This window comes from Salvelinus namaycush, chromosome 4, assembly GCF_016432855.1.
Source record: "Salvelinus namaycush isolate Seneca chromosome 4, SaNama_1.0, whole genome shotgun sequence".
Classification (NCBI taxonomy): Eukaryota; Metazoa; Chordata; class Actinopteri; order Salmoniformes; family Salmonidae; genus Salvelinus; species Salvelinus namaycush.
In genome coordinates, this window is record NC_052310.1 from 18,163,975 (window position 1) to 18,172,853 (window position 8,879).

At 44.4% G+C, this 8,879-nt stretch overlaps 1 long non-coding RNA gene across 1 annotated transcript; it reads left to right on the forward strand.

The window, feature by feature from the left end:
• The first annotated feature begins 6,522 nt into the window (after positions 1-6,522).
• On the forward strand, positions 6,523-8,267 carry LOC120045759. The gene is made up of 3 exons (XR_005476759.1): positions 6,523-6,626; positions 7,835-7,909; positions 8,195-8,267. It is a non-coding gene; the product is annotated as an uncharacterized LOC120045759 (long non-coding RNA).
• The last annotated feature ends 612 nt before the right edge of the window (positions 8,268-8,879 follow it).

The window sequence follows — 8,879 nt, forward strand, 5'->3', positions numbered from 1 at the left end:
AGTTAGGGGGTGATGAGCTCTACAGCAGTCTCACAACTCAATCGCTGGTTGAAAACTGTTTTCTGCCCCTCCCAAATGATAGAATTTGTAGATAATTGGCCCTCTTTCTGAGACTCACCCACAAACAGGACCAAGCCTGGCCTGTTGAGGAGTGACGGACTCCATCCTAGCTGGAGGGGTGCTCTTATCTTATCTACCAACATAGACAGGGCTCTAACTCCGCTAGCTTCACCATGAAATAGGGTGCAGGCCAGGCAGCAGGCTGTTAGCCAGCCTGCCAGCTTAGTGGAGTCTGCCACTAACACAGTCAGTGTAGTCAGCTCAGCTATCCCCATTGAGACCGTGTCTGTGCCTCGACCTAGGTTGGGCAAAACTAAACATGGCGGTGTTAGCCTTAGCAATCTCACTAGAATAAAGACTTCCTCCATTCCTGCCATTATTGAAAGAGATCGTGATACCTCACATCTCAAAATAGGGCTACTTAATGTTAGATCCCTCACTTCAAAGGCAGTTATAGTCAATGAACTAATCACTGATCATAATCTTGATGTGATTGGCCTGACTGAAACATGGCTTAAGCCTGATGAATTGACTGTGTTAAATGAGGCCTCACCTCCTGGTTACACTAGTGACCATATCCCCCATGCATCCCGCAAAGGCGGAGGTGTTGCTAACATTTACGATAGCAAATTTCAATTTACACAAAAAAAACGACGTTTTCGTCTTTTGAGCTTCTAGTCATGAAATCTATGCAGCCTACTCAATCACTTTTTATAGCTACTGTTTATAGGCCTCCTGGGCCATATACAGCGTTCCTCACTGAGTTCCCTGAATTCCTATCGGACCTTGTAGTCATAGCAGATAATATTCCAATTTTTGGTGATTTTAATATTCACATGGAAAAGTCCACAGACCCACTCCAAAAGGCTTTCGGAGCCATCATCGACTCAGTGGGTTTTGTCCAACATGTCACTGGACCTACTCACTGTCACTGTCATACTCTGGACCTAGTTTTGTCCCATGGAATAAATGTTGTGGATCTTAATGTTTTTCCTCATAATCCTGGAGTATCGGACCACCATTTTATTACGTTTGTAATCGCAACATATAATCTGCTCAGACCCCAACCAAGGAGCATCAAAAGTCGTGCTATAAATTCTCAGACAACCCAAAGATTCCTTGATGCCCTTCCAGACTCCCTCTGCCTACCCAAGGACGTCAGAGGACAAAAATCAGTTAACCGCCTAACTGAGGAACTCAATTTAACCTTGCGCAATACCCTAGATGCAGTTGCACCCCTAAAAACGAAAAACATTTGTCATAAGAAACTAGCTCCCTGGTATACAGAAAATACCCGAGCTCTGAAGCAAGCTTCCAGAAAATTGGAACGGAAATGGCGCCACACCAAACTGGAAGTCTTCCGACTAGCTTGGAAAGACAGTACCGTGCAGTATCGAAGAGCCCTCACTGCTGCTCTATCATCCTATTTTTCCAACTTAATTGAGGACAATAAGAACAATCCAAAATTTATTTTTGATACTGTCGCAAAGCTAACTAAAAAGCAGCATTCCCCAAGAGAGGATGGCTTTCACTTCAGCAGTAATACATTCATGAACTTCTTTGAGGAAAAGATCATGACCATTAGAAAGCAAATTACGGACTCCTCTTTAAATCTGCGTATTCTTCCAAAGCTCAGTTGTCCTGAGTCTGCACAACTCTGCCAGGACCTAGGATCAAGAGAGACACTCAAGTGTTTTAGTACTATATCTCTTGACACAATGATGAAAATAATCATGGCCTTTAAACCTTCAAGCTGCATACTGGACCCTATTCCAACTAAACTACTGAAAGAGCTGCTTCCTGTGCTTGGCCCTCCTATGTTGAACATAATAAACGTCTCTCTATCCACCGGATGTGTACCAAACTCACTAAAAGTGGCAGTAATAAAGCCTCTCTTGAAAAAGCCAAACCTTGACCCAGAAAATATAAAAAACTATCGGCCGATATTGAATCTTCCATTCCTCTCAAAAAATGTAGAAAAAGCTGTTGCGCAGCAACTCACTGCCTTCCAGAAGACAAACAATGTATACGAAATGCTTCAGTCTTGTTTTAGACCCCATCATAGCACTGAGACTGCACTTGTGAAGGTGGTAAATGACCTTTTAATGGCGTCAGACCGAGGCTCTGCATCTGTCCTCGTGCTCCTAGACCTTAGTGCTGCTTTTGATACCATCGATCACCACATTCTTTTGGAGAGATTGGAAACCCAAATTGGTCTACACAAACAAGTTCTGGCCTGGTTTAGATCTTATCTGTCGGAAAGATATCAGTTTGTCTCTGTGAATGGTTTGTCCTCTGACAAATCAACTGTACATTTCGGTGTTCCTCAAGGTTCCGTTTTAGGACCACTATTGTTTTCACTATATATTTTACCTCTTGGGGGATGTCATTCGAAAACATAATGTTAACTTTCACTGCTATGCGGATGACACACAGCTGTACATTTCAATGAAACCTGGTGAAGCCCCAAAATTGCCCTCGCTAGAAGCCTGTGTTTCAGACATAAGGAACTGGATGGCTGCAAACTTTCTACTTTTAAACTCGGACAAAACAGAGATGCTTGTTCTAGGTCCCAAGAAACAAAGAGATCTTCTGTTGAATCTGACAATTAATCTTGATGGTTGTACAGTCGTCTCAAATAAAACTGTGAAGGACCTCGGGCGTTACTCTGGACCCTGATCTCTCTTTTGACGAACATATCAAGACTGTTTCAAGGACAGCTTTTTTCCATCTACGTAACATTGCAAAAATCAGAAACTTTCTGTCCAAAAATGATGCAGAAAAAGGAATCCATGCTTTTGTTACTTCTAGGTTAAACTACAGCAATGCTCTACTTTCCGGCTACCCGGATAAAGCACTAAATAAACTTCAGTTAGTGCTAATTACGGCTGCTAGAATCCTGACTAGAACCAAAGAATTTGATCATATTACTCCAGTGCTAGCCTCCATACACTGGCTTCCTGTTAAGGCAAGGGCTGATTTCAAGGTTTTACTGCTAACCTACAAAGCATTACATGGGCTTGCTCCTACCTATCTTTCCGATTTGGTCCTGCAGTACATACCTACACATACGCTATGATCACAAGACGCAGGCCTCCTAATTGTCCCTAGAATTTCTAAGCAAACAGCTGGAGGCAGGGCTTTCTCCTATAGAGCTCCATTTTTATGGAATGGTTTGCCTACCCATGTGAGAGACGCAGACTCGGTCTCAACCTTTAAGTCTTTACTGAAGACTCATCTCTTCAGTAGGTCATATGATTGAGTGTAGTCTGGCCCAGGAGTGTGAAGGTGAACGGAAAGGCTCTGGAGCAACGAACCGCCCTTGCTGTCTAGCCAGGCCGGTTCCCCTCTCTCCACTGGGATTCTCTGCCTCTAACCCTATTACAGGGGCTGAGTCACTGGCTTACTGGTGCTCTTCCATGCCCTCCCTAGGAGGGGTGCATCACTTGAGTGGGTTGAGTCACTGACGTGTTCTTCCTGTCTGGGTTGGCGCTCCCCCTTGGGTTGTGCCGTGGCGGAGATCTTTGTGGGCTATACTCGGCCTTGTCTCAGGATGGTAAGTTGGTGGTTGAAGATATCCCTCAAGTGGTGTGGGGGCTGTGCTTTGGCAAAGTGGGTGGGGTTATATCCTGCCTGTTTGGCCCTGTCCGGGGGTATCATCGGATGGGGCCACAGTGTCTCCTGACCCCTCCTGTCTCAGCCTCCAGTATTTATGCTGCAGTAGTTTATGTGTCGGGTGGCTAGGGTCAGTCTGTTATATCTGGAGTACTTCTCCTGTCTTATCCGGTGTCCTGTGTGAATTTAAGTATGCTCTCTCTAATTCTTTCTTTCTCTCTCTCGGAGGACCTGAGCCCTAGGACCATGCCTCAGGACTACCTGGCATGATGACTCCTTGCTGTCTCCAGTCCATTTGGCCATGCTGCTGCTCCAGTTTCAACTGTTCTGCCTGCGGCTATGGAACCCTGACCTGTTCACCGGACGTGCTACCTGTCCCAGACCTGCTGTTTTCAACTCTCTAGAGACAGCAGGAGCGGTAGAGATACTCTTAATGATCGGCTATGAAAAGCCAACTGACATTTACTCCTGAGGTGCTGACTTGTTGCACCCTCGACAACTACTGTGATGATTATTATTTGACCATGCTGGTCATTTATGAACATTTTAACATCTTGGCCATGTTCTGTTATAATCTCCACCCGGCACAGCCAGAAAAGGACTGGCCACCCCTCATAGCCTGGTTCCTCTCTAGGTTTCGGCCTTTCTAGGGAGTTTTTCCTAGCCACCGTGCTTCTACATCTGCATTGCTTGCTGTTTGGGGTTTTAGGCTGGGTTTCTGTACAGCACTTTGAGATATCAGCTGATGTAAGAAGGGCTATATAAATAAATTTGATTTGAAATTTGATAGTAAAGAAATTAACCACCACAGAGACTTAAGGAAGACCAGTAAAGGTAAAAGTGAATGTCTGTATATTTCACCTTCCAAAATAAACAAGTTCTTGAGAAAGGTAATTTGATAAATGAATAGAGGAATGCATAAGGAATAAACAACACACTATAATTTTATAAAAAACATGTTTTATTACTTTATTATCATTCCCTGATCAACGTTTTCATTATGTAGGGAAAATGGCAGAGTCCAGAGATCATGGTAAGTCACCACGTTACTGTCTCAGAATTGAATGGTTAGGCCTATTTATTTTTGCATGAATTTACCATGAGAAAGAAGCATTCACAAACAGTTTGTTTGATTCCAAAGTGTGTACATGCTTGTCAATGGTCTGCATGTATTTGTGTCAGAGATAACCCATAATGTTTCTCTTATCCCAAACGGATGACTTCAAACTTACCCCCCAAAGCAAGGTGGGGACTTATGTTGACCATGAGGTCAACCTCCCCTGTCACTTGTCCCCTGAGATCAGTGCTATTGCCATGACAATCCGGTGGTTTAAGAAAACACAGTGTATTTACCTGTATAAGAGGGGCCAGGTGACAGAGGTGAGGGGCTACGAGGGCAGACTGAGTCTGATCACCCAGGAGCTGGAAAGAGGCGACGTGTCTCTGATGCTGGAACGGTCAGATAGAGGAGTGTACATATGTCAGGTCATCCACAGGAAGCAGCTGCGGGAGGTTGCAGTGGGGCTCAATGGTAAGTGATCTACTAAAGTACATCATTATGAACTCCTGGGGCCTCATTTATAAATGTACATACACACAAAATATACCCCAAAACATGCACGCGCCAGTTGTCATGCTAAAGATGGCGTTCATAAAAACTCAACTTGACTGAGAATGTGCTTATCCTCCCGCCAACTTTAGACCATGCGTACACAGTTTCTAGTGGTTGAAGTATTGCATTGCAAGAAGGCAAAAGTAGCCTAGTAGCCTTGTGCAAATGGGGAAAACATGATGACTTATTCAAAACAAAAGAAACAGGAAGCTAAATACCAAGACGCAATCGTTGGCTGTTAGTGACAGTTGATCTTTTGCATTGAAGTGTGTAGGCTACCGCTGTAAGTAGGCCTACTGTAGTTTTCTGTAGACTGTTTCAGAATTTGCTGACAGTGCAGCATATTTAGGTTCGGGAGAAAGTAAATGCAAAACATTATTGAATTCAAATGATCTGTTTACAGGTCCAGAACAATTCGCAGTTGTTTATGTGTTTCAGAAATGGTCATATACAGCAAATGTCACTGAAAAAAAATGTTCTGCCAACTTCTCCAAAGACATTAGATCATGTTCTCCAATGATATCTCCTTTAGATTTACTATCTTGGCTTAATTCTAATACTTTGAAAGTATACCAATAGTGTGCGACTGCAGCCAGAAACTCTGTTCCTGCATTCCATTGGTTCCCCTCCCATCACATTGGTTCCTGCATGAACTCCCCCCCCCCCCCCCCCCCCCAGCGAGCACCCCATTGGTTCTGGACATCTCCATGCTTGTGATACTTTTGAATGTGAGTCAAAGGGGAAATAGAAGTGTGCTAGGTTGATAATTGGCCAGCACACGGTGGCGCTCCCACCTGCTATGTACCGGAGAAAACCGTGCCTGACACATGGGGGCGAAGGACACTGTCTACCGTTCGCCCCCGCCTACCGTTTGCCCCCGCCTCTCGCACAGCAGATGGAAGGCTGAGGCGACAGTGTGTGTTAGCTTATTAGGTAGTTTGCGAGTTACTTGCTGACCACACCGCTCGTGTTATGTGCGCGAGCATTGCCAAATACATTTACACATACATGTTATTCAATCATTGCATCCAAACTGCTTGTGCATGTCAACGAGCGTCTGCATAGCCAGGGCTAAAATATGTCACGCTTGACGCGCTGCAAGTCCTGCCTCTCCCATCTCCTCATTGGTTTTTAGGAGCATATACCCATGTGTGTGATTGAACGATGAACTGAGGTCCACACTCCAGTCGGGGGTGGTAATGCAGCTTAAAGTTGATTGCCAACCACCATATAAAGTCCAAAGAAGAAGACCGAAGGAGGAGAGATTACTAGAAACTAACTTGGTTTACCCTTTTGTGTGTGGATTAATTATCGGAGTAGAGAACCTTGTACATTTCAGGTAAAATAACAACCCAATGTTTATATCCCAGGACAAATTAGCTAGCTCAAGCTAGCTAGCTAAATGGCCATTAATCTTTTATGCTTTTTGACCTGTCTCCAAATTAATATAGTTGGTTCAGAGTTAGTTTCGATATTTCAAACTGCATGTCTTGATCGCGTCTGTTTGGACAAAGTCAACTTGTGCGTGATGGCGCATGTGTGTGCACGGTCTAGTCAGTGTGTTAGAGACTAGCTAGCACAAGGTGTCGCATCCGCCTCCCGCCAGTAGTGTATCGGACTAGCTGGCTAAGCTAGCACACAGTGTTATTTGTTCCCGCCGGCCGGAACACCTGCCCTCGCTGTCATTAACAGAACTACGGGAAAACAGTACCCGACAGGCTGGGACAAAGGACACTGTCTACCGGTGTACAGCTAGCTACCATTGTTGCTCCCGCTTTTCTTCTGTGGGGGTTATCGGTGGCTGGCAACCAAAGTTATTGTGCATTAACGCCACCTACTGTACTGGAGCGCCCCTTGCTTAAACCTTTACCAGTACAAGTATAAAGAGGGGTTTCCCACATGCAGGAACCCCCCAAATTGCAGGCCGCAATTGCACCCTTCTCAAGTTTTAATGCTCATTCACAGCCAGTTTTATGACCGGTTTGATTTATAACGGGAAACATGAGTATGTTTGGCCTGAGCCAAGGTTAGAAGTCTCACTATTTTTGTGCATGCGCAGTCTTTTCAGATATTTGGGGTAAAATTTCCGCAATGGTTATACATGAGGCCCCTGATGATTAGACTCTTGTATGTTTTGTTTCAAATCATCACTGGTAACAATTCCAGGGTGCACTGTATACCTTCAACAAATGGTTAAAAGTATAACTTTGATTTCATGGATGGTCAGTCGTTGCACCCATACTATAGCTCTGTCTTTGAATTAAAGAGTGGGTACATTTCTCTAGCCCCATTCCTCCGCTGTTTACCCAACGAAGTGGCAGGGTGACTGCGTTGTTGTTTGAACCAGATATCCCCTTGATTTGTTATAAAAAACTGGTTTAGTTCAAAAGACAGAAACTCATGTCATCATCAGCAGCCCTCCTTTTACAGTCAGTATACAACCTGACAGTTACATCAGAATTCAGATTGGCCTGGTTGATCTGTTTCACTGTACATGTTCATTTGCTGTATACTACGCCAAATTCACGTCTCAGCTTTCCAAAATAGGTTCATCAGAAGGATATTTAGAATCAGAGACCGAGGAGGACAAGCTGAAAAGGCAGACATCAGTCTATAAAATTGGTAAGTATGAGAGTCTGGAGGAAAGTGGATTGGTTCAGAGAAGATGATTGATTATTCATAAGAATAAGTGATTTAAATGAATAATTAATGATCATGCTATGTTGAACCCAGGTGGTTTATTTTAAGACTGGCTTGGATAAATGTATTTTTTATCATAATTGTAATTTTTTTACTTTTTTTTACTCAAATGTTTTACATTGAATGACTGAATAAATAGATCAGTAAGTCAAGACAATTAGCAAAATAAAAAATACAATGAGCTAATATCTTTGGGGACCCCTGCAGAGATGGACATAATGTCTGGAGGAAAAGTGCAGATTGCTCAGGAGGAAAAACAACATGGTGCCTCCTCCAACTAGTGAGTGATCCATTTAGTCTCAAACAATCAGATATTCTCATTCCTATTATTGTTTTTCATTAACTTTATCTTAAATTTCCTTGTGTCTCAGTGGCAGGAGAAAGCAGCAGTACAGACTCCCTAGTGTCTCCCAGTTTGTCAGAGTTGAGACTGGTGCTGTTGGGGAGGACTGAGGCTGGGAGGAGTGCAGCAGGAAACACCATCCTGGGCAGAGAGGAGTTTGGAACCCAGGCCAGCCCCTCTGCAGAGCCCCAGAGGAGTAGGAGGAGAGAGGGGGACGTGTGTGGAAGACGGCTGTTGCTGGTTAACACTCCAGACTGGTTCAGCCCTGGACTCCCTCTGGAGGAGATGAGACCGGATGTAGGGCTCTGTGTGCAGCAGTCTGCCCCAGGACCCCACGCCTTCCTCATGGTCATACCAGTGTAGCCCTTGAAGGGGGAGGAGAGAGGGATGCTGGAGAGAATAGGGGAGATGTTTGGGGAGGGTTGTTGGGGACACACTGTGACAGCCGGAAAGAGCAAAGTATTGAGAAGTTTCTTCAAGCAGGGAGTCTGGCAGCTTGTAGAAAAATGTGGAAACAGGTACCATGTCCTCAACATTAAGGATCGGGCC